Raw genomic sequence first — 27393 nt, 5'->3', positions numbered from 1 at the left:
ACATTTCTTAAATTGGGAGGAAATAGGAATTTTACTGTTAGCCCATTAAGTTTACAACTTCTTTTTCCTGATTTGACACATGAAACCAAAATGAAATATCTTACTTAGTACTTGGATCATCTCATTTTACAATGCCTCTATGAAACCTTCTGTCATACAGTTAACCGGAAATCATTGTTGCCTCTGGCCATGTTGATGATAGGAAGATATAGGTTGCATTGGGCCTCATTATTTTGCATTTTTTAAACCTCATGATATTACTGTAATAGGTCATTACTGCACTTGTTATAGAGAAATGGATTTGAGTAAGTGATTCACAGCAACTTGTTTTCCAGAGGATTACTGTTTGTACCTAGAAGCTACAATGCCCTGTCACTTCATCAGAGTCTGATCCTGTGAAGGTGGGGGGAAAAAACCCTATTTACTGAAACAGCAGGAGTTGGATGACATATGCTGACAGGTCTGGTTTATACTGTAATATGTTAATGGGATATTAAATAATATCAGGATTACAAAGCAAATTGTCATGCATGCAAGAAATGAAAACTGAATTTGTCCAATGCTTTTTTTTTTGACAGAGTTGAAAAAAGAACTGATAATTTCCTTGCCGCTCAAATACTTTTCCATCTCTTGTGTTTCTCAGAATCAACAAATGATAAAGAAAAGAAATGAATCACAAGTGTTTACTTGGATTATTATTTTGAATTTGCTTGCTTCTGAACCACTGAAGTGTACTTAAATGTCTCACTGCCTCCTTTTTTTCAAAAGGTCCCTTTTGTTTTAAAGCTGCAATTTAGAAATCAAGCATAAAAAGTATCTCAGTGACTATAAAAATGCCTTATAAAAGTGGCATTTTTTTAATGGAAGGATTGCTGTAAGATTGATCTTTGCTGCTCAGAAATTGCACTGTTATAATAAGGGTTAAGGCTCAATTGTTCACTCTACAGAAGCAATAACTTTCTCTCATTGGAATGTGAAAATAAACCCCTGTGAATAATATGACACAGAAGACTTAAGTTGTTTCATTGAGACAGCTAGGCTCTCTCTCTCTCTCTCTCTCTCTCCCTCCCTCCCTCCCTCTCTCCGTCCCTCTTCCAGCCCTCTACCTTCAGCAAAAGCTATTCTGAGGTCTTATAGTGTAGCTCTCTTGAAAAATTACACGAGCTTGCCAAATATCTTAATGACTTTTCTCTCAGCAGTTGGTAATGGTGAAATGTTATTCTAGTAACCATAATGTTTCTCATAAAACAATTGCATACAAGATGTACTGTACTTCTATTTTAGTGAGATCTTCGATCAGCCGTGTCCTGCCAGTAGCCATTTACCATTTTACAGCAAACTGCTTACCAGTCCTTCAAGTGTAATATTGCAGGAACAGTGAAGAAATGTGTGATTAAGAACATTCACTAAGAGTGGACCATTTAGTATATACTTGGCTGCAAAACAAACCGGCCTGCACATATGTAGGCGCTCATCACCCAAATGACAGTTCTATGTGGTCATTTAATTTTATGATCTCAATTCTCGCATATATTGCTAACATAAATATAGTGTCCTCCTGCCGGGAGGTCTGCTGGGTGTGATAAAATCAGTGAGACCTCAATGGGTTCAAATGGACATCTTTTATAATTATTGCTATAAAATTTCTTGACAATGCATTCTTGTTGTCCAATGGGTAAAGAAAACGATTTTCCGAAAGAATGGGTTTCAACAAAGAGGCCAGCATTGCTTGGGCATGCATTCGTGTGATCAGAGCATATTTAAATTGCCTCAGTTACTTTTACCTATTGGATATAAAGATATGTGCCTGAAATAATGTACAAAAATCAGAAAGTTGATTTCTCCCAATCGTCATATTTTAATTTGGCCTATAGCCTGGCAAAACAACTATATAGTTGAGTGGTTGATATTAATTTGTAGCTTAATTCAATTAAGCTCATTTTGCAGAATTTTCTGTCTCTTTCTAATCTGATACAAACCAGAAATACTAATGTGAAAGCAGACTTGGAGAAATTCAAAGCAAATATGCACATCATCAATAATTTTGACATTTTCTTTTGGGACCCAGATCTCTTCTTGATGTAACCAAAATAGAAAGAGAAACTGTTGTTATGCCTGCAAATTTCTAAAGTCCTATCATTCCATTTATTTGGCTACATTGAAGTCCCAGTTAAGATGGCAATGATTATCAGAGGTGGTATTCAGCAGGTTCTGACCAGTTCTGGAGAACCGGTAGTGGAAATTTTGAGTAGTTGAGAGAACTGGTAGCGAAAATTTTGAGTAGTTAGGAATACCACCTCTGACTGGCCTTGCCCCCATCTATTCTCTACCTCCCAAGTCCTAGCTGATCGGCTGGGTCTTCTTTTGTTGCCCTGCACAGGAAAATGGAACTGGAAAGCAGGTTAGTGGAGTGGGGAAGGAATGGGATTTTGCAATAACCTTCTCCCAGGAGTGGGGTGGGAATGGAGATTTTACAGTATCCTTCCCCTGCCATGCCCACAGAACCGGTAGTAAAAAATTTTTGAATCCCACCACTGGATTACATGTGCTGTAGTGAAAATATAAATGCACAATCTTCACTTTTCAATGAACAGGATCAGAATGAAGAGGAAGAAGCAGGAGTAGCAGCTGTGCACTCTGAGATAGAAAAATATTATTATTTTTAAATTAAAATATCCAACTTTTCAGAATCTTTCAGTGTAACATACACCTATCAGTTTATAAATGGCTCAATAAACGAAATCTGAAACCCTAGCAGTCTTCCCAAACTGAGTGCCTAGAGGGATCTTTGAGTATAACTTCCTTCATTCTACTTCTACTTAGACAGTCAGTGCTAAAAAAAAAAATTCCTTAGTTTTAGACCTTGTGATAAAAGTAATCAATTGGGATGACATTCAATATGAGTGGTATATTTTCTCATTACTATACAAGCTGAGGTCATTGAATAAAATATGTCACAGAAGAATCTGAGAAATCTCCTTCATGTACAGTGTTTACTTGCATGAAATAATTTCTGGAGGTATGATAATCTTCTACAACAGTACCAACATCTTGAATTTATCTATCTTCATTGACAAGGGCCAAACAGAGTCATAAACAAGTTTGAATTTTAAACTTATAATTTCATACAAACAAGCAATCTCGTAATAGTAGAAAAGACAGGTATCACTAAAAATGGAGGTGCAATGAAGCCATCTGCACACATAGAGTCATTCATAAAATTAGTACAAAACATGATTAGGAAATAAATAAAACTACAGAGCAGATATAATGTATATCATACTAAAAAATTTCTGTACAGCTTAGCTGTTTATCACACTTGCTGACATAGTAAGTTACTCATTTTTTTGCATGTATATTAGTCCCAGTTGAACAATCTCATCTTACATTAAAGAATGTTGTAAGTGGCCATAACTTTTCTAGGGAACACTTTACCTAATATCTATCCAAATTCTTAAGAGTGGGACATATAGGACTCTGATATTATGAATTGTTTTTCTGGTGATTAAAATTCAAATGCAAAATTTGAAATACTTTCAACAATACTTTGAAATACTTTCAACACCTTGCTCTATAGCGTTGAAAGTAGTAATTAGATGATTCAACTTTTCTTGACACCTCTGGAATACTATCCAATCTCACAGGAGATAAACAAAACTTTATTTTTATTTTTTAAAAAAGAAATGTTAAAAAACCAACTCTTTAAAACTTTTTATGTGAATAGATTCATTATGGAACCAGATACATTACAGAACTTTCACACAAGAAGTTGGCAAATTAGTACAAAAAAAAATCCAAAAGATCGTATATTAGGGTAGATGGATCATAAAGAAACACTTATATGCTAAAAACTAAAGATTCTACTAGAACACCTGAAAAATTTGTGATTTCAAATTATTACTACAAGTCAAAATTTTTGAAAGAGAACTTTAAACAGCACTTCATAAACAGCCTGAAGTATACTTGAAATCCGATATTAAATACACAATATATCAGTGAGCCCAAAGAAGTGAAAAAAGAAAACAAAAATCTAAAACCTAGGCAAATTTCTGGTTATTAAGTTCTACAGAAATACAAGACTCCTGAAGCAAATGCTCTTCCACTTCAATTACATGAACTTTTCCATCTTCTTGAAGATTGCAATACCTTAATAAGAGATTGTTGGGATATCACTTTCCCTTGTGTTTGCTTTCTAGCAGCCTCTCTCCCTGAGCTTTTGAGAGTTGTTTTAAAAGAACTGAACCTTTTTTTTTTTAATAAGTAGGAGGTGAGATTGGATATGTATGTGACAAAGAGATATGTATTGTGCATCTGAGCCTGCAGTCTACATTGGCATGCAGGTAACTTTCACAACAGTATTATACTGTGGGAATGTTAAAGAGAAAAATCTTCATGTAACTTGGAATACATTTAGATACGTTGTTAAATTGTCATCTTCAGAGACAAAATAGCAAATAAGAAGCAAACATATCATTCTTTTTTAACTGCAGGCTATTCATGTTTGAAGATTATGTTACATCAAATAATGTTATAATTTTTCTTGCCTAAAATTGGAATCAAATACTTGCAAAATGCATTTGCTTTGAAATAATTAAAATGACGTATTCACTTACCATAATAAATAGGCATCTATGGACTGCATTATAATGAGGACTGATAAGGTAAAACATTAATCCCAGCAATTTTTTTCCACAAAAAACTGCTATTTATTTTTCCTAAAATGTAAACTGCATCATATTTGATTTTTTTCTACATCTAACAAGATTATGTTGATTCAGTTTTTCTGAATGTATCCCTAAAATATTGATTTATATTCTACCGTGTTTCTCATAAAATAAGGCCGGGTCTTATATTTTTTTGAGCCCCGAAAAAACGGCTTTTCGGGGGTGACTTAATTCCTCCCCTTGCATCCTCATCTAGAGCGCCCCACGGGCAGCCTTGCCACCAGCCACTCCTAATGGGTGATCATGGCGAAGCGCAGAGAGCTCCCTACTCCCACCAAACACCTTTGCTGCAGACCCAAGACCTTTGGCACCACCGCTGTTGCTTCCCCTTCTGCCCATTCCACCACAACGTTTGGAGCTGCCGCTTCCGTGTTTGGAGTGCTGCAGCCATTTGGAGTTCCGCTGCCATTTGGAGCACTGCCCCCTTGTTTGGAGCTGCCGCTTCCGTGTTTGGAGTGCCGCTGCCATTTGGAGCACTGCCGCCACGTTTGGAGCTGCCGCTTCTGTGTTTGGAGTACCGCTGCCATTTGGAGTGCCACTGCCATTTGGAGCACCGCCATCATGTTTGGAGCTGCCACTTCCGCCTTTGGAGCTGCTGCCATTTTTGGAGTGGCGGCGGCGCTCCAAATGGCAGCGGTGCTCCAAACAGCGGCAGTGCTCCAAACGCGGAAGCGGCAGCTCCAAACATGGCGGCAGCTCCAAATGTGGACATGGCAACTCCAAACAGCAGCAGTGCTCCAAACAGCAGTGGGGTTCCAAACGTGGAAGCGGCAGCTCCAAACGTGGCGGCAGCTCCAAATGTGGAAGTGGCAGCTCCAAACAGCAGCAGTGCTCCAAACAGCGGCAGTGCTCCAAATGTGGAAGCGGCAGCTCCAAACGTGGCGGCAGCTCCAAATGCAGAAGTGGCAGCTCCAAACGGCAGCGGTGCTCCAAACAGCAGTGGTGCTCCAAACGTGGAAGTGGCAGCTCCAAACGCAGTGGCGGCATGGGCAGAAGGGAAATCAACAGCGGCGGGCGCTGAAGGTCTTGGGTCTGCCGCAAAGGTGCTTGGCAGGAGTAGGGAGCTCTCCACGCTCTGCCATGATTGCCCATTAGGAGCAGCTGGTGGCAAGGAATTGCTGCCTGTGGGGCGCTCCTAATGGCAAGTCCCCCCGCCCTTCCCCCCATTTTGCATGTTTTAAAATAGGCCTAAATTTGGGGGGAGGAGCTTAATTTCATTTTATGCCTAGAAAACATGCTGGGTCTTCCTATTGGGGGGGTCGTATTGTTGGAGAAACACGCTAATAGTTCCTCATACTTGCAAATCATTTTTATCACATTTAAATATGGCTTTATGAAATGCTTGTAAGTAGCTTACAACCAAGGAAGTATTTAAAAAGAGAACATTAATCCATTATAATATACTGTACATGTAGAACTTGCAGGAAAAAGTATCCCTGCTTTTTTATTTTAGTACTTTTATACCTTACTTCACTCACTGGACTGGCTACTTTGCCTTGCAGCCAAATGAATGTCAATTGACCCATGTCAAACATTTTCATGTGCTCTTCACTTGATGATTGCCCAGAGTCCTGAAAGCAGAGATGATCCACACTATCCATATTTTATTTTATTGTATTTATTTTATTTATTTTGATTTGTCAATTGCTTACAAGATAATAGGTATAAGTATATACATAGTTATGAATACATGAAATGGGTACATGTTATGACTCCCCTTCAAAATTCAAGCGAGCAACACAGAAAGCAGCCATTTCAAAAGTAAATCAAACAAAAAGGAGTCTCACAAGATAACGGCTGCCATAAATCACAGTCCACAGCAACAAGCTTTGCTCTGTTCGGCAAACCAGTCCTGGCAAAAATTCTCAAGCCTCAGAGCGTCGGCTGTAACTTCTCCACACAATCAGTCACTTTGTTCCTGGCAAATTTTACCAGCCCAGCTGTGTCCTTTTATAGTCATTGAGGCAACAGTTAATTTCCTTAATTACTGGCTCGCCCTCCTCCTTCGTTCCAGCTGAGTTTGCCTCCTCAAACGTCATCTGTTCCTGACGTTTAACCATAAGTCTTCCAAGTTCTCATCTCCACTCGAAGACTCTCTCAAAACTTCCCTGTCAGCCATTCCCGGCTGATGATCAGATAAGGAACCAGAGGAGGTCAAAGGTCCTGACAATTCCAATACTTCAGGTCTGTCTTCCTTTGTCACATCCATCTCCTCATCCTGATTACTATTCCCATCACTGAGCAATGCCGGCTCACATTGCCCTGCCATGTCCTCCTCACTTGAACTCAGATCTTCCACAGGAGCTGAATCCAAGCCCGGAACCACAACAGGTACATATAAGAAAAATAAAAGAAACAATACGACAGGGACGGTAGGCACGTTGGTGCGCTTATGCACGCCCCCTACAGACCTCTTAGGAAAGGGGTGAGGTCAATAGCAGACAGTCTAAGGTTAAAGTTTTTGGGGTTTGGGGAAGAAACCACAGAATCAGGTACAGTATCTTAGATCTTTGTTCTTTTATCTGGTCTTTTAACTTGGAAACCCTGAAGAGTCCACAGTCTCCTATCAATCCATCATGACCATCCCAAATCTGCAAAACCTTGTTGATATGCAATCTTTGACATGCAGGTACAATCCACAAAGGCTTATTTGTTTCAGTTCTCTTTAGTACTTCATAGATCTTCTATGAAAAGAGGGAGCAAAAAGCAGAGATTGATGTATAGGTAGGTAGATAGACTGAAAGATAATATGGCTGGCAGTAACACAAGCAGTAGTATACTGTGGAAAGGTTTTGGGTTATTTGCTTTCCTAAATGTGAAAATTCTGGGAGATTTTCTTGAGAAATGAAACTTAGGTAATAATTTTCTTCGATTGGGTGACTGAAGAGTTCCATAGATTTCTATCCTTCCTCTTTCTTGGAGAACCCTGGTTTCAAATTTAGATAGGGCTGAAACCTGACAACTATCACAATAAAGTTTAGTAAATTTATTTATAGTTTTTGAATTGGAGAATAGAATTTTTAGAGTGGCAATCTAGAATTTCCATTTGCTTGTTTGTTTATCTTAGTTTAGACCAACCTGACTCCAACTGATTTGGGCATTTCACAAATAATAAAAATTTTTTAAAAATACAAGCTAGAAAATGTCCAAAATTATCCTGATTATTGAAGGGACTGTTGTATGTTAAGAAACTTTAGGGAGGCAATTTTATTTTAAAATATTTTCCAAGGTTAATATGGAAATTATGACACACATATATATAAAATCTATGGGCTTGGAAGCTGGAGAACTTTAAAAGGGTTTCTAGTGATGCCAATAATTTGCAAAGAGCTCATATGCCAGAAAAATAAGGTTTTTTTCTCCAGTACTAGATTTATATAAGTCAGAAAGTTGTACAATCATCCTACACTATCTCCCCTATTTGTACTCTATGTAATAAGCACAGTAGGTGGTAACTGGTTAGCAAAATGCTTGCCCTAATGCTGTTAGGTGCGCTTTCACTGACCATTTGGAGGCACTCAGGTTTTTCCAAAATGGGTAATTTTATCTTCCTTCCAGATTGGTTCTTATTTTTGTTAATCCAGAAAAAGGTTTAGATGGGAGGGGGAAAGTGTGGGGATGGGGAATAATGGGAATAAAAGTGATATCTGAGTAGAGGGGGGAGAATGAAGCTCCCTATTGTTCATTTCACATGTTTAGATTTCAGCACCATAACATATTAAATAAAATAAATGCAGCAATCTTATTGGGATAATGTATTATCTCCTTTATGAGATTTTCCTAATCCCTTTCTCTGTGTGTGTCATATTCCACATACAGGTTAAACTGTAGTGCAAAAATGCTTCTTTGGTATTTTCCTGGATCGCTTTTAGATATATGTGAAAAGAACATAACATGTCTATTGTTATCAAAGGCTACCTCATCAGTCATTTCTTCTCTCTGCTCCATAGAGTGGTGTCACATGACTTGGACAGTGATATGCAGAAAAAAATTGCCTGGATTTTTGAAAAACTACCAGGTGTCATTCAACTTGATGAAAGAATTTTTTTTACTTTAGAATGTTTTTTTTTTTTTTTTTTTTAGGAAAAGAGAATTTGATGGAGATTCTCAGAGAAGGAATAAGATGTTCTTACATGAACTTAATGATGAGATAGTAAAGGGCTAGGTAAAAATGTCTTGTCTTATGCAATCATCTCACCAGGAGTTCCACCTTTCCTTACTTTGCACGCTTCCATTAAGTCTGAAAGGAAGACATTCTGAAGGAGCTCCTTCCATGGGCCATTTCAGACCAGATAGTGTAGGCAACAAAGGAGAGATTTTGGAATGAGTGAAAGAAGCCTCATGGCAGAATATTTAAAATTAATTTATAAAAATTAATAGAACAGAATAATATGCTTGGGTTTAGTACATTAATATTGACTGTATATTTAGGCTCACCTGTATGTCCCTAGTGCAAGCACTGATTGCATACCACTTCTTCCCTCTCCCCAGGTGATATTGGTACATAACAGTAGTGGGATTCAAATTTTTTTACTACTGGTTCTGTGCATGTGGCTTGGTGGACTTGGCATGGCTTGGTGGGTGTGGCTTAGTGGGTGTGGCAGGGAAGAACACTATAAAATCCCCATTCTCTCCCCACTCCTGGGGGAAGGTTACTGCAAAATCCCATTCCCTCCCCATCTCACTAATCTGCTTTCCAGCTCCATTCTCCTGTGCAGAGCAAACAAAGAAGAACCTGCCATTCAGCGGGGACTCAGGAGCCAGAGAATAGGTAGGGGTGGGGCCAGTCAGAGGTAGTATTTGCCGGTTCTCTGAACTACTCAAAATTTCCGCTACCGGTTCTCCAGAACTGGTCAGAACCTACTGAATACCACCTCTGGTACATAGAAAAGTTTGAAAATTACTCTAAATTTGTTGAATGGAAAAAATGAAATATTTTCATTCAAGGATTATTTTTTTCTACTTTTGCAAAGAAGTAAAATACTATTTGCATGAGAAGATGCATTTTCCACTACACTGTAGCATAAGTGGCAACAATTAACTTGTAAGCAGCAGTCAATGCAGTTGTGTTCTAAAAGGTACCAAGAAGGTTTCTGTGAGATTGGGCCTTTTCAAATTAGAAGTAAAATCATGAATAATTATATTACAATTGATACTATCTCCCACAATGTATAACATCTGATCATACCTAGGTTCTTATTTATGAAAATTGTCCTGGGTGCAAACCTGGGACAAACTTTTCACGTGGAAATTCAAATAAATCAAATCCTTTGAAAATGACAGGAGTTATCATCAAACTATATCTGTATCAGAGTCCAACTCAATCACTTTTTAACTTTGTCTGGGTAGATAAGGAAAGCTATGATGCTAAGAGCCATTGTGATAGAGTGGTTAGAATGCAGTATCGCAGGCTAATTCTGCTGACTACCAGAAGTTTGATTCTCACTGATTCAAGGTTAACTCAGCCTTCTATCCTTCCAAGGTCAGTAAAATGAGGACCCAGGCTGTTGGGGCCAATATGCTGACTCTTTAAACCACTTAACACGGGCTGTAAAGCACTATGAAACAGTATATAAGTCTAGATACTATTGCTATTGTTATTTTAGGTTCTGCAAAGTTCAGCTGAAGTTCATATTACCTATGAAATTTCTCTGCAGTAATTCAAAGCCACTTGATTAGAGGTCTCAAAGTGATTGGAAGATTCAGTTCAAATATCCAGTTTCAAGTGAAGTGGCCACTGAATTTTCTTCAATTTGAAGTATCCCTTTCAAAACTTCACAGCGTCATATTAGTAACGGGCACAGAAGTGAATGTGAACAGAGCAGTTGGAGCTAAGGTTCTCTGTGATGTGTAAACTAAGACAGAAAGTACTTTTAAAACATAGCATGCTCAAAACAAACTTTTCTATAAAATCTCTGCTTCTTCTAGAGGATTAAAACTATGTGATGAGCTAAATTTTTGTACACATCACTCTCCCAGTTGCATCAATCTATGTGAGGAAGGGTCTTTGGAAGAGGGAAGGGAAGGAGGGAGGGAGGGAGGAAGACTTCTGAAGCATTTTGTAAATTTTAAACATGTGATGGTTGTCTGTATCCTTTCACCATGGCAGCGAAATGTGCAAATTTATTATCAATAAAATCATGACAGATTTCTGTTTTAACAACATTCAGGTAGCTAACCAGTTGCAATTTGGGATCAGTCACAACAAAACTTCATGGCTCTTGGTAATACATCATTAGGAGACTGAAAGTGTACTTTAGAAATGCAAACCATCCTCTGAGGAGGCCGGAAGATGGTCTGACCCTTATATCTTTCACTGGTGAGAGATGACTTATGTAGGAGGTTGAACATTGGTAGTGATTATAATTTAAAATGCTGAACTCTTATTAAAGTTTCTGATGTTCTGGTTATATTTATTGCCATCTAGTGGTTCATATCAAAATAGCTAAGCTTTGTTACAGAAAAATAATAAATCATAATAAACTTTAGTAAGAAATAGTATTATGCATAATTATTTAGCTTATAAAAATAAAAAAAAATATTTATTGTGGCATAAGATAAACCACTCATCAAACATACATAATTTTTAAAGATAGATTCAGATTTCAATCACAGAAAAACTTAAGAAATGTATTTTGACCTTAGTACAGAGTGACAGTACATTTGACTTACCATAGTACATTTGACTTAGTACATTTGTAGATCTATTTATAATATATTTGAGTATTATTTCAGCTATAGTCTGGAATACTGGTGTTAATGGATGCTATCATTCATAATGAAACATGATCTTTAACCATTTCAGGCCAAGTATTTTTCCTTTATGATTAAAACAAAGTATTATGAACAAAACCAATTAAAGTTTCTTTCCAATTAAAGAAAGTTAACAAGAATGTGTTCTTCGTGAATTGTGGAATGTGAAATAATTGGAAATTGAAATAAACCAACTGAATAATTGTTCCATAAAGCTAACAAATCAGTAATGATGTGATAATGTTGATTTGAAAATGAAATCAGCCATATTATTGACAATATTGTTACTTTCCACTCTTTCTCTGACTTAAATTGTACCTTCAATTGGAATAAACCTTCTTAAATGCATAATTTTTTAAGCAAATTATATTAGAAGGAAAAAAGATAATTAAATGTGATGACAAAAGAATGAGTGAGAATACCAGTTACAGGATTTCAATTTACCTTCCGCTTGCTGTTCAAATTCCTTTTCTTATTATTACCTATAAATCCATATTTCTTCCACAGAGTTTAGATATCTGTGTTGCATTCAATCTGTCAGGGAGACTAAACTGAAAGATAGTGACTGTTCCAAGAATGACCAATGGCCCTTGGATTAGGAAATCTTCTCCATTATTCTAATTTGACCTGCCACTGCCAATGGTTCTCTAAGCCTAAAGTGTTGAATTCTATGGAAGATTACTTAGACTTGAAATACCTATCCCAAAGAGTTGCTGGAGCAACAATTCATTTATTACATATTTTCTACTCATTTTGAAGCCCTTAAATCTGCAGCTAAGGAATGTATCTATAAAGTATTCAGGAGCCCACTTGAAGAAGACTTCATTTACCTGAATTTCATTTTTGTTTCAAGTAACACGTTTCAGGAAAAAAGTGTCTTTGTGAATTAGTTAATACTGGGCCTGTAAATTCTTCCTTAAACAAGGTCTAGGTGTGCCTTTCTCATTAAAACATATAAAAACTACAACTATTTCTCTAAGTAGATAATCAATCATATTTTTGATGTGACAGTACTTAACTCAAAATGTATTAATTAAATCTACCTCTTAATTTTAGTCTTTAATATGTTTATGCTTTTATTTTTTGCCTACAAACTGAGAAGTACACTTTTAAACCTAAATAATATAATTCTACACTTCTGCACTTCTTACATAATTATTTCATCTTATATCACAACTTTATTTAAATTTGTAGATAGCATCCAAATCCGCATGATCATTATTTTTTAACACCAACTATGCCAAATTCCCCAGGAACCTTCTTATGTCTGCTCTTCAATACAACTGCTATTTTTTTAAACTTATTTTCAAATAGTTAATTTACTTATCACTTTTTACTTTCCAAATTGTTCTTAAATTCTATTAGAATTTAATAGAATATTGATGCTGAATGAATACAGATTTAATAAAAATGTGATTAATCAGTATGAAATAAGGATGGTTTAGTCATACAGAAAGAATGAATGAGGATCAAGATGCAAAAACATATAATGTTGACGTATGATGGAAGAGTGAATCTGTTGAAAGGCAGTGCAAGGCTGGCACAAGTACAGTTGGATGGAGTTGGTGAGGTCTTCAGAAAAAGGGAGACGAGAAGTTCAAACTTCAAAAGGCAATACATAAAATAAGCATATGTATGTGATAAACAGAAATGTATGAAAATATATTGAATAGCATTGGGATATGAATAAACTAGATTTAGCAACATTCATTTTAATTCTTTTGGCTTAATATTTTTTATTTTTTTTTCTTAGATTTTTACATTATTGCTTATTTTTAAAGGGAACAACACAGTGGTGGGATTCAAACTACCAGTTCTGTGGGCGTGGCTTGGTGGGTGTGGCAGGGAAGGATACTGTAAAATCTCCAGTCAGAGCTGGTATTTGCGGGTTCTCTGAACTACTCAAAATTTATGCTACTGGTTCTCCAGAACTGGTCAAAACCTGCTGAATACCATTTCTGGAACAGCATGATGGATATATATATTTGTGGGCATTTTCAATAGTTCTTTGTTGAATATTTTATAACAAATGATGTTGTTTTGATAGGGAGATTTGCCTGTCCCATAGGCAAATTTAATAAAGCTAATTCAGGTTCTTAAGAGCTGTTAGTCTAGCAGCTCATTTCAGGACTTCCATATGTTTTTGATATGGTATACATAGAGAGAGGCAAATCTAAAAAAAAATAAAAAATCAGTGGTCTATATTTTGTCACCTTCCTTTTCTGTCACATTGTACATTATAGTTCTCTAGCAAATTTTGAAAAGTTCCTGATAGCCACACAATCCATGGACTCTCCACTTGCATACTCCTACTGTAAATAAAGAAGACTGTAGGAGAGAAGTAAGAATCACCTGCAACTCTCTTTATAACTGTGGGAACATTAGCTACATAAATTATCCTAACAAATGCCAAATAATTACAAATTGCAATGTTTGTTACATGTTCTGCTAATGTTAGTAATTTAGTATGTGAATGTGATTTATAATTTGAAATATGTATTATGCATTTTAAAAAGCTTTTTTTTATTTTATCCATATATGAATATATGTGCATGCATACCATATACAGTACATGTTTGTGCATTTATGTGTGTGTGTGTGCATGTGCATGCATAAAATCATTAATGTAGATCCAAATTGCTAGCAAATTACAGTGACTTAAGGAATATGTTAATGATCCTACTCCAACAAATAATTATAAAGCAGGTGCACTTGAGATGTGTTCATTTAAATGACAGCCATCAGCTTCTAATCTCCTGAATATCCATGATAATGGTGATGTCATACCAGCTACTTAATATCATCGCTCACATTCTCCATTTAATACACCAGAGAACTCTAGATATAATCTCCATGTAGAGCCATTGCCCTGCCTATTTAAATAGCAGTTAATTTATATACAAATCAAGAAGACAGTATGTATTGTTCTTAGAGCAATATATTTCTAATGAAATACATTATTTGAGATGGGGAAATAAACATTGAGTATAAAAGGCTTTGATGCATTATTGTGACATTAATGATGGAACTAAACATGGAACATTTATGAGAACTTGTACAGCAAAAATAGGAATATTACTTAAATTGTGAACAGTGTATATAGTCTTTCTCTATACCGCAGGCTTCTGTTTTTCCAGATATGTTTGCTATTTTATTTTTCTCTATTCTTAATTCTATTTATGTTTCTGACATCCAATATAACAAATAGTAATAAATGTAGTTAGTAGTGATATAATGTGATATTAACATCTCATGTTTAACCTAACCATGAATAAAATGTATAAAACTTTTTGGCCATTCCCTGTCTTCAACACAATATTTTTGTCAATGAATTTGTTTTGTGCTTTGACATTAGTATCCAAGACAAAGGGAAAGAGGTTATGATCTGCTATTCATTGGATGGATCCAAGCCAAGATAGAACAGCTGTCTGTTAAGGATGTTTTAATTGATTACTGGATAATTTAAAACTATATATTTTGGACAACTTAAAATTATGATCATACCATAAGCCAAACTGAGGAAGGGACAATTTATTTATCCTCTTTTTAAAGAAAATGCCATATTTGCCATGATTTATTTAATGTATTTGGCAGCAGTTTTTTCAAGTTTCAAATCTTAGTTTGTTGCAGTCTTGGTAAGAGATGTTTATAATTAACATGTCAGGAGCAAAGTCTTTGTCATTAAAATATAATAATCTTGCCAGAAAAAGCAGTAATATACTTTTCAAATTAATTTCAAAATTCCACTCCACTCCAAAAATCACCTGTTATTTTGTCCTTTCAATTTCTTATTAGGTCATTAAATATACAGATTCAGACAATTCACTTTTCTTTGAGCTAGCCTGTGAGAGTTGTTGAAGATATCCCTTGATCTTGGAAACATGATTTTGAAGGCACTATAAATAGATATGTAGCTGATTAAAAACTTTATCATTTTAATTAATAATTGCTACATTCACGACACAAAGATATTGCATTTATAACTTGCAACAGAATCAGTTGTAGAAACTTCTGAAAGGACATTTCTGCTTTCTTTTGAAGAAGGGGTTGTTTCTAGAACAATTCTTTTCACAGTATTATGTGTAACATAATTCTTTCAAAGGAATCTGATCCAAAGTTTAATAAAACAGGTGCACCTTAATAGGTCTGCTAGGAATGTTTTAGCTGTTAGCATTTTATAAGTGAATCTGGCTGAAATGTCCTGTTTTCATTACAAGGCTTGTTGTATATTAAACCTGCAATAGTTCTTTCTGGCATTATGATGTTTTGTAAAACAAAGACACACATGCAAACAAATCCTCTTATTTTTTAACAGATTATTCATGCCTTTAGAAAATGTTGCAATCTAAAGATCCCACAGATATCTATGGGAAAAGAAAAGAAATCAGCCTTAGGGTGTATAACCTAGCCTGCACATTGCCAGGACTCCAATCTGTTTTATGACAAAACAGATTCATTTATCTCCAAAATAAATAAATTACTTTTGTGAACATTTAAAAACATTTGCATAATTAGGTTGTAAGATCTGAGCAGTCTTTTTCATAATAATTAAACTAATCTAATCTTGGACAGGGTAAACAGACTTAGTAAGACAAGAACAGCCTTCAGGCAAGGAAGTTACCACATTCTACAGGAACTGTAAGACTGATGATGTTTTTTAATTATGCAGAGATTTTACTCCCTGGTAATAGCAATGTTTGTATGGCCTGAAGCTCAAGTAGTTATTACTCCAGGGCACATAAAATTACACTCTGTTTTTTTGACATCTTTGAAACACGCAACAAATGTAAGCTCTCACAGTGTAGATATTTCAAAATGATTATATGCTTTCAACAGAGAACACATGAACTTGATGTTGATGGATCTGCTATCTGTATCCATTGGCTTATTCCTCAGTCACATGATCTCCTTTATTATCTTTAAATTAGGGATGCTTTCATACCAAACTATACCACATCAGCTAAGGACTGATAAAGCAACAGCAGATAGAAAGGTTTGACTTCCTGTGAATTGCAGTGAAAACTCTAGTGTTAAAAAGGGACGAACGTGGAACTAACTGAAGACATCCTGGGGAAATAATTATGATGATGATAGCAAAAGATTTTTCTGAAGTTTCTCAAACCTGACTCTCAAATAGCAAAAATGTTGTAGGCGTAAAGGATGCTTAATGTTTTGAACTGAATAGTTGAAATCCTGTCAAATTGAACCAGTTTATGTATTAGTTTTTTTAAAAAAATATGTAGCTGATAACATTTTGGAATCTGTGAAATTCATTAAAAATTACAGCTTAAACAACTTCCAGCAGATCAGAAGTACACAATTTTGGGCTAACAGATATCCCTGGATTTGGGTGGCAAGCCAGGACTATGCTGCTAAAGTACGTGTAAGTTAAAGACAACTGACATTAATTTTAAAATTACTTTAAAATTCCAAGTGCCTTACCGCTTTCTCAAGGAAGTTCATTTAGGTTTGCACAATTCTTATAATAAAAATAGAATTAACATTTGGTTTACTAGTCTAATATAGTTTTGTCAACCCTTCAAGGTAGATCATGTCTATGGTCAGTTAAGGTAACTTCCCTTGTGTATTTGTTACCTTTTTATTATATTATATTAAAAATTGTGATGGCAGCTTCTGTAGGTGCCAGATCATGCCAAAATCTTGGGGACACTACAGGAAGGGCACATCTGATATATATGTTGCCCTGCCATTAATGTGAAATAAAATTAATTAAGGCTGAGTAATCGTACATTACCAAGATATATAAGACATCACCAAATTATTTTTCATTCCTGACATTAGCTATATCTTTATTTGTAACATATGAGATTTCTGAAGTAATGTTCAGTTATAAAAAGTAACTATAACAGAGAGTTATGAAAAAAATAACAAAATTTCCCTATTTCTGAATTTGCTGTCTGATCCTGGTATATGAATAGTACCAAGAGAGTTCTGAGCTAAGCCAAAAGCCTGCTGTGGAAAAGCAAACTCAACTAGAAAGTTGTCCTATTATTAACAGATGCAGACCTGTAGGGAAATTGATGTTTACATTAGCATAACTGAACACCATGGTCCACTGTGCTTATGATGAGTCAGTCCCCTCAATTCTGTCTGGATGCAATTGGCAGGTCAGTGGATATTATCAATAAGCAATTGCTTATCAACAAGCAATTAATTAGCAAATAAAATATTTGAGCACTGAATTCGTTTAGCCAGTTGCCTAATATCAGACAAATGAGTTCAAACTAAATATTGCCAGTGCAATACAATGCAAGACATTTCAAGACAATAAAAAATACACTATCAATTGATCTTCATGAAAGTTCAAGAGCATGCTTTGGGCCTTACGTCTAAGACCATATGGGGCTACATCAAGGGTAGCATGTTTTATGCCTTTACCTTTGCAAAGATTATCTAAATTTTTTGCCAATAATTTCAAGATTTTTTGTGTGAAAAAATTTCAAATGTAGAAGAAAGTAAAAGTGTGTCCAACTCTAAATTAAAAGTTGTGGTGTAAAACTCCAAATAAACACCGTTAATCAATGTTCATTTTTTTCTGTGACTATATATAGAATCCTATTCAAAATTTAGCTGTTGTATGAAGATTAAAGGAAGCCTACAGGTAAATGATACAAAATTTCAAGAAAATCATAGATCTGAAATGTATGTTTATTTTATTTATTTATTTTATTTATTCGTCAAAAGCTTACAATACAACAGAAACAAGAATAAACATAAGTTTAAATACAAGAAATAGGAACTAATAATTGAGGACAATAGGACAGAGACAGTAGGCATGATTGTGCACTTATGCACGCCCCTTACAGACCTCTTAGGAATGGGGTGAGGTCAATAGAAGTTAGGTCCTTGACAAAGTGAGGGTTATCAACAAGGTAATATCTGCTTAGCTTGTATTTGGTATATAGATTTTTTTTACCAATGTGTAAGACAGAGCATTTGTTGGTAGAGATTTGAAGTTGCCAACTGTTAGACCATTCAGACACATAATCAAGGTCTTTTTGATGGATGGTAGCATTGATGGTGGTGTTAAATAGTTTTACATCATCAGCGAAGAGGATACAGTTGCTAATAAGGTGATCACAAACAGGAGTGGGTTTCTACTGGTTCTGTCCACCTCTGTAGAACCGGTAGCTCTGAAGAGCAGCAGACATAGAACCGGTTCTATGTCTGCTGATGTTTTTGCCCACTCATTCACCCGGGCTCTTACCTGACCTTTATTTCCTGATTTTTTTTCAACTTCAGCTGCCGTGCGAGGCACAGCTGCAGTTAAAAAAGGAGGAAAAAAGGGCTTTTTGAAAGGCTGCTTTTCTGCATGCAGCATGCTGATGACAATTTACAGGCACGTGCCTGCCGCAGCATGCAGGAAAGCACATCGTAAATCACCAAACCTTGTAAATGACTGAACTGGTAGTTAATCCTGTCAGATTCCACCCCTGATCACAAAGGTCATATAGAGTGTAAAGAGTGTGGGTCCTAGAACACTCCCTTGGCGGATACTGCTGATAACTGGTACAGGGTTGATAGGGTATTTCCTATTTTTATTATTTGTTGCCTGTTTGACAGGAAGGCAGTAATCCACTTGTGAAGGAATCCAGAAATGACATAAGCATTTAATTTTAATATAGTTTGTCATGTACCACTGAGTCAAATGCTTTGCCGAAGTCAATGTAAATTACATCTATTGCTTTACCCTGGTCAAGAAGTCTAGTCCACATGTTTTTGCAGTGTAGAAGTTGCAAATTGCAGGACAATTTTTTTCTGAAACCAAATTGTTTATTGGAGACTAAGTTGTTTGACTCTAGGTAGAAGGTAATGCATTGATTAATAATTGATTCCATAACTTTGCACGTGACACAACACAATGAGATTGGTCTGTAGTTTTCAATCAAGCAGGGGTCACCTTTTTTGAAAATAGGGATGACCATTGCTAAAAACCATAGGTTTGGTAAGGAGCTGGTTCTGAATGATAACTCGTATATTATGCTTAGTGGTTCTGCTATGGTAGTGGAGAGCTTTCCAAAGAAGAATGCACATAAGCCATCAGGGCCAATAGATAAGGATGGTTTATGGTGACTTATTAGATTTTCTACGTTATCTTCAGTAATGTCAATGTGTAGATCATTGCAGTTAGTTGTCGTATGATTAGGAAATGTGGGGCATGAGCCATTACTGTTTACAAAGACTGAGCTGAAAAACATGTTGAAGAGGTTTTGCTTAATGGCTTCATCGCTATCGTCTTTCCCATTAAAACCTTTTAGGGTGGGATGGATTTTGAGTCTTTAAGTTTCGTGTTTACAAAGTTATAGAATGCACGGGTGGATTTTCTGTGTAGAAGATTTTCCTCTTGCTTGTAGTGGTAATAGGTTCATAGTGTCCAATTTATAAGAGGTAAAATGAGGTCACCAAGAAAAATAAGAGAGTGTGGGCAAGAGGCAACTAATGTCAGTAGTGAAGTTAGCTTGTTTGCATGAATTATATCATAGTCGGGCTCGATAGCAAAGTAAGAAGAAGATTGAGGTGTTTAAGGACAGTTTACAGACGATGGTCTTGGAAGAGCAAGCTCTTGTATAATTTGAATCTTTTTTAGATTTAGAGACTTTTTATAGAATATAGCAACACCTCCTCTACGGATTTCGTGATCAGACCGATAAACTTGATATTCTCTTACAGTGGTAATGGAGTCTGGGAAAGATGCATTCAACCATATCTCACAGACAAATATAATGTGGAATGTGGCTGTGCTTAGAAGGATGAGGAATTCATGCATTGTATTTGAGAGGCTTCTTGCATTGAGTAGTTTGCATTTAATATAAGAAGTAGTGGATCTGGAGAAAGTAGCGGGCATGCATTCCTAACTTTGGATATTTGGGTGATGGTTATTGTGACATGGGTTGTGGCTCTTGCTTTTGATACAATCTGCATGGTAAACAATGTATAGATTAATATTACTAATTCATGTAGTCTTTTGAGTTCAGAAAGTAATTCCCGGGATCGTACACATTGCTTTAAGGTTAGATCAGGGTGAGAACAAAGGTTCTTATGGTTGTTGTTGCTCTTTGTGAGTGAATTTATTGAGAAGATGAATTTGCATTTGCTTGATTCATTTTTGCAAACAACCCTGCAGAGGTGTGAGGTCATCAAGCTGTCTTTGTTTATAAGCTCAGGACCGACATAGGAAGTGTCAATTATTTCATCAAAGGAGATGGTTGATGCTTGATATTCTCTGATGATGTTTTGAATGTTAGTGATGTCAGCATTGTCATTGGCCTCTAGACCAAATAAGATGGCATTTGGTTGCTTCTGTTCATGCTTCTTTGATATCAATATTTGTAGGATTTGTGGTTTTTTGTGGATTGGGTTTTGGTTGCAGTTGTTGAGTAGAGATATGGCTTGTAGATGTTTGATGTTCGTTTTTTAGTGCTGTCTCTTTTTTTTCAAGGTTTTTTATGTTCTTGACATAAAATCCTACAATTTCACTAAGTTAGAAATGTAAGGATATTCATCAATTGGAACATTTAAAAATGACTGTCCAGCAGTATTTATTCGTGTATTATCCTAAATATAGATGAGAAAGTGTTCTTTTTCTCTATCTCTCTTCTATGTTCAAGAGCTTCATTCATGTCTTCATGCATGATGCTGCAGTTTCATAGCCCCTAGAGAACAACTTCCTCCATTGCTTTCTAACACCTCTTATCCTTCCATTGATATACACTATTATATAACAGGAATTATCAAACACCTTGAATCAGGCCATATCCTTAATCAAAACTGGAATCAATCTAGCTCTGCTTGAAAGAAATTAATTGAGATAAGTGATCAAGTACGGATCTCTATGAGCTCATCTATCTTGAATTTGGCACTAATATTTTATAAGGACATTACTAAACTTTCCCTTTTGTCCTCTTTTTCAGGGTTCACATGTGTACTTCTGTTGGAGAAATATGTATTCTCTACTTTGATCAACTCTCTTAGCTCTTCTCTCAGCAGAAGACCAATAACACACTGAGTTTTTCTAAATCCTTTTACAATTACAGTTTTATGCAGTTACCTTTGACTTTAGTTTATCTTGGCATATGCCAGGCAGAAAAACTAGCAATCATAAACCTCAAGGCACGTTATTTAGCATTTTTGTCCAAGACTATGATGGATAATAACAAGTATTTGGCAAATATTCTCCTAAAATTCTTATTGGTAGCTGTTTCTGGCACTATAAGCAGAAAAGTGTGGTAAAAGACCTAATGTTTTATCTGGCCAATATTTAAATTAGTAAATATATTTAATTTTTTTTTATAGATCTATCACATTTGTACATGAGATTTCAGAGGTGATTACTAAACCACATCTGTTCTTTATTACTTATTAAAACTGATGTCTGCAAATGTTCTCATCACCCTCATGGTTATAACTATGCCATAGAGCTAAAATAAATTTGTTCCAATAATTTTTCTACAATATTTACCTCTGAGGATTTTGGTGGCCAAAAACATGCTACTTTATATAATGTCTATATTTATCATTTAAAGATTTGTATTAGCAGATGGTATCTGGCAGTTGATTAGCATTATAACCTAGTATGTTATATATAACAATTGGACAAAATTTAAATTATGATATTGTTTACAATTCTGAACATTTTTTACTGTTGGAAATATTTCTGAATTAATTGAATTTAAAATCACTCAGGATTGAAATTATGCACGTTTTTGTTTCATCTCCAATATTGTACAAATTATGTTATAAAAATAAAATCAAGTGCAGGAAAACTTTCATATTTGTGAATTCCATTTAGGAGTTGATCTGCACTGTTCTATGTCATTATCTCCTTGACCAAAGAGCTTACTGGATAATCATCAGTCCACATTACCATCCTTAGATGATTGTTACTATGGGTAATTTCCATTTTATTTTGCACATAAAGATTGACAAATCCAGACACTCCTTAATAAGGAGTCCTTATGTCCAGATCATAGCATACATACATACTGCTCAATGCACCAGCAAAAATATTAATTGTGGCATCAACAAACCTTAAGAAACAGCTGGCAAAACAAGACAAAGGTAGGCAAAAGCGGGAAGACTTAAACAGGCAAGTATTTATGTTTATCTGTTAAAAGACTCAGACTTTTCGAGAACTACTGGAAACAATATTCTACATAATTAACATGCATAGTCCCAGAAGACATGGCCTTTAGTTATTTTAGCATTAACTATTTTATGTATGTAGCCATAGCAGAATAGAGATGGGAAGTAGGGCAGCAAGTCTTTCCTCTTCTTTTCTTTATCTTTAAAGATACAATTTGGTGGTTAGAGAGAGAGTATCTGACACTCACATAGTAAGATATCGTAGAGATAAATGAAAAGAGGTTCTCATGTTGGCCATTTGGAGCTCCAAGGAAACACAGGAAGATATAATGAAATATAATATGAGCAATAGTTGTTACAGTACAAAACTTCATAGTTTAACTTTTTCAAATCATTACATTGTTTAAATAGAATTTAAACCCTATCTTAGGGGAAAGGCTATATAAAATATACATAGAAAATAATAGTTTAGAGAAATATATATTAGCATATAAATTTTAGTGCAATAAATTTTTAATCTCTTGTTCATCTAATCTAATTTCACAAGTGTAAAAAAACAAGAAACTAAGAAAAAACAAAATCATATATTCATTCCTCCATCCATCAATTAAGCTATTACCAATCTCCATAATTTGCAGAATAATTTTTTCTACATTCCTATATTAAAAATTAATTATTTCACGGGAAATTATTTCAGCTATGTCCTCTTATTATAATTTTGTTAGACTGCCTTTTCCTCTCTGAGTGTATATGTATGTTCCTAACTGAAAAATAAGTATTTTGGCAATAAAATTTATACAATAAATCTTGGAAGGATAGTTGATTATGAACTAAGTGCTTTGAAAATGATTTTGACAGATTGGCGAAGGTTCAAAGAAAGGCACAAGGCTGATCACTGGACTAGAAAATCCAGTTGGGCAATGAACATTGGTCTAGAAAGAAAGGTAAAAGGCATTAACTTTGTGAAGATATGGTAGCACTTTTCAAATACCAGAAAGGAGGCCACAGAGAATATGCCCAACATTTGCCCTCTATCATGCCAGAATGCAGAACACAGAGAGCATTTATAGAAGTGTTTCTTTTTAATCTTCAGAAAATGTTAACCACTAAAGACAGTTATCTCAATATGCAGGAAGTTTTCCTTCACTGAACGTAGACAGCCATCTCTCATGGATATTTTAATTAAAATTCCTGTTTAGACCATGGAGTAGGACTAAATAGCTCATTTTTACTCTGTATTCTTATATTGGCTTCTGTAAGCTGATTTTTAAGGCAAAAAGTATCAGGAATAAATTGATTTATCCATCAAGCTTTGGCCCAAAGACTCTAATTAAAGACAAAAGAATGTATTGCTTTAAGGTAAATGTTTTATTTCCACCTACTGCAATACAGTTAGAAACAACTTTGTCTAGCAACAAAGTAGTAGGAAACTGGAATTCTTAATATGTTGCCTTGAAGTTCTCTAACATTTTTAAAGGAAGCTGGTATAACATGCTGATTGAATTATAAAAAGTATTAACATGCAAACACAGATACTTCTTTTCTGAGATTTTAAAATTAGACCATAAAATGTGTAATATAAAGGTATCATTCCCAAATAATCTTTGTACAAGCACTGTCCTATAAAATCAATGGTCCTAGTTCTGTTGCAAGAATGTTTGCCTATATTATATTTCATCCCATCTCTTCTTTCTTATTTCCTTTCTCCTTCCCTTAGGGGAAACTTCTGGGAAAAAGGAAAAGATAGCAGAGGACTACTGAAATTTCTGTGAATGCTCACTACTCCTCTCCATTAAAGTCAGACAGAATGATCACTAATGCATCACTGCAAGAATGAAGAAGCATCATCAAAAGTATAGTTGAAAGATGTAAGAATGTTAGGCCTGTGTAGCACTTTGCATTTGATCTTCAGAAAGTGATTCAGAGTAGATAATCCTGGGAACAGGTAGAGCCATTTAAGTACTAGAGGCTGTTTTTGTAATTTTCTGCACTTTGAAGCATTTTGGGAGGTTGGGGGAAGAAATGGAATCCAAAATTGGATGCTGCAAAACTTTACTAATGATACAGAAAGACTTCAGAAAATTAAGGGTCAGGCACTAGTCCTCTCATAACTCTGAAACTTGCAATTCATTTTGATGGTGAAAGCCTAGTCACTAAATAACACTTTACATACTAATAATTAACAAGTCACTTTGATATGAGAGGAAATAAAGGGGTTGCTTTTTGGGGGGGAGGTAATGCAAAGTTCCATATCTGTTAGTAGAATTATGAGAAGTTAAATAATTATTGGGAAATGTGTTCAGAAACGACAAGTGTTACAAAATTGGAGCATATCCAAGGCTTTTGCCGTAGTGTAAAATTACAGAAAGAATTAAAAATATAAAAAGTAACTAGGATTGTTTGGAAGGGCTAGGAAAATAAAATGTAGATTGCTGATATCAGAAACCTTGATGGATGCCACCTTAATAGAATGTGTGCAGGAGTGTGTGTTTGTAGATGCTATAAAAAAATTTGAAACAAGATCACAAAGGAAAAAACCTGTATTTATCTTTCTTTTGTGGACAGTGAATAACAGCTTCTTCCATAGGTTTCAAACTTGAAATCCTAATACATGGAAACTTGACTCTTATGTGAACAAAACATGTTGATCCTATGAAGAGTTCACTAGGTTATGAGAAAAACTTGATAATTATTATATTTGATAACTATTGTGGTGGGGCTTATTATATCTAAGTTCTACAATCTCAACAGTTATGGCTGTACTCTACAATGAACATAATTTACTGGGCTGTCTATAACTGTGTCAACGTTTCCACCATCATATTGTCAAAATTCAGGAGCTTGGCAAACAGCATGTACTCATGATGGCTGCACCATCTCAACTTCACATGATTGACATTTCTGACCTTCCCAGATTGCTTTTGAAAAGCAAAGTCAATGGGGGAAGCTGGATTCAGTTAATAACTGTATGATTTACTTAACAACTACAGTTATTCATTAACAGCTGTGGCTCATACAAAGATAATTAAATCAGGCATGACTCCCTTAATAACTACCCAACTTAGCCATGGAAATTCTGATCCCAATTTTAGTCATATGTCTACCTTACTAAAGCAAATTTGTTATCATGCAGTGGTGGGTCTACATCCACAGATGTCAAATTGGATTTCTTCAAGGGCTGAATCACATTGTAGTTCTCCTCCATGGGCCAGGAAGGGGCAAAGATGGGACAACACCTCCTGAAGCATCCTCTGGGCCAAAATGGGGCATGCACATCCCCATTTTCAGCCTAGACGGCCTCCTCCAGCACTCTGATGGCGCAGGGGCCATCCAGGAGCCCTGCAGGAGGCTGCCCAGGCTGAAAATGGGGCATGTGGGGGCCGCGCACAGCCCCCCCAACACTCCATTTTGGCTGCCAGATGTACTACAGGCCAGTGATACCCCCAGGCTGGCCCTGTGGACCAGATTTAAGAATACCAGATCTGGCCCATGGGTCTTGAGTTTGACATCCCTGGTCTACATGGATCCTGAGGTAGACCTTTTTTCTGTAGATTCTACTACCTACTTATCCCAATTCCCTATGCTTTTCTGTTGATATAGACAGCATGCTTGGCTATGCATCCTTAAGAGACAAAAACATGAATTGTATAGTTCAGCTTCTTTCCATCCTCCTTTGCTAACTATTTCATTATAGATAGCTATTAGCTATCTTTGTTTTAGTTTTTAACAGGGATGTGTAAGTGTTAAGGAGAGGAAGTATAAATAAATGAATCAAATGTGTAATACTTCTACTATTATTTTTCAGATCTATAGATATGTTCACTTGTGAGAGGCAGTAATGTTGAAAAGATTTTCTTTCTCTCCCTTTCTCCCTCTGTCCTTCCTTCCCTCCCTCCCATCTTCTCCTGGATAAACAAATATTATAAAGTGCTTTTATTTGTGTATGCCTTTCCTGAGGAAAGAGGAGTTACTTTTCTTTTATAATAACATTCTAAAATTGAATTGTTCTTTCACTGAGTTTCTCTATTTTCTTTCAGTTATATTGCATTTCATTAGCAACATAATTCATCATGCCAGTTGATTTTTACATTATAAATCACTATGCTAACATTTTGTACCTGATAGATATTACTTTCAGTGCAGATCTGATTTATAATGGCATTCAACATTTGAAATAGATGGAACACACACCCCCCAACACACACATACTCTGAGAAGCAAGATTTGGAATGGCTTAGAGATTGACTCATCCATGTCTTACTAGAGGATGGCATATGAAAATATGAAAATATCTGCCTGTCCTTCCTCCCCCCAAAAGAAATGAAACTACTCTATGCTGAAAATTTTCTGAGTAATAACTTTGTTAGGGCCTTCTACTGAAGCACAGCTGGAACTAATATAGCCATTTTTAGCATTGTTGAATTTTCAATAGGAAATAATTTAGAGTGTGCATTATATTGGAGGTCACAGAGAGAGAATGGAAATAAAATTAGCTTTACATTTTTAATATTATTCAATAATTTTTTTTTTGAGGAAGTGGTCTTGGGAGAGGTTGAGTTTCAATCTGTAATGCAGGCCAAAAAAGCTATTTACTGGATAATGGGGATTTTTTTTTTTACAAGTAACCCACCTTCACTGAATAGATATTTAACTGTTTGATTTTTGTTTTACTGTTTTCATTGTAAGTTCATGTACCATATTTTGTGAATGATTCAGCATAATACTGGCATTTTTGGTCAACTTTATAGACCTCTATGAAGTAGCACCATTCCATCTCTATGCTTTACTTTCATACACAACATTGCAGCAATTG

At 35.5% G+C, this 27393-nt stretch overlaps 1 long non-coding RNA gene across 1 annotated transcript in view; it reads left to right on the top strand.

Moving 5' to 3' along the window:
• The window catches only part of LOC148130947 (uncharacterized), a 33635-nt gene extending 6598 nt beyond the window's left edge, over window positions 1-27037 (top strand). Inside the window, exons 2-3 of the long non-coding RNA XR_015749486.1 lie at window positions 24298-24448; window positions 26724-27037. This is a non-coding gene — a long non-coding RNA (uncharacterized LOC148130947). The remainder of the gene's footprint in view (window positions 1-24297; window positions 24449-26723) is intronic.
• Window positions 27038-27393: the final 356 nt, after the last annotated feature.

Source organism: Notechis scutatus, chromosome 4 (genome assembly GCF_049901735.1).
Source record: "Notechis scutatus isolate UNSWTSFEM ecotype Mainland chromosome 4, rNotScu1.2, whole genome shotgun sequence".
Classification (NCBI taxonomy): Eukaryota; Metazoa; Chordata; class Lepidosauria; order Squamata; family Elapidae; genus Notechis; species Notechis scutatus.
Note: the sequence above shows the minus strand (reverse complement) of the source record. Positions and strands in the feature narration are given on the sequence as shown.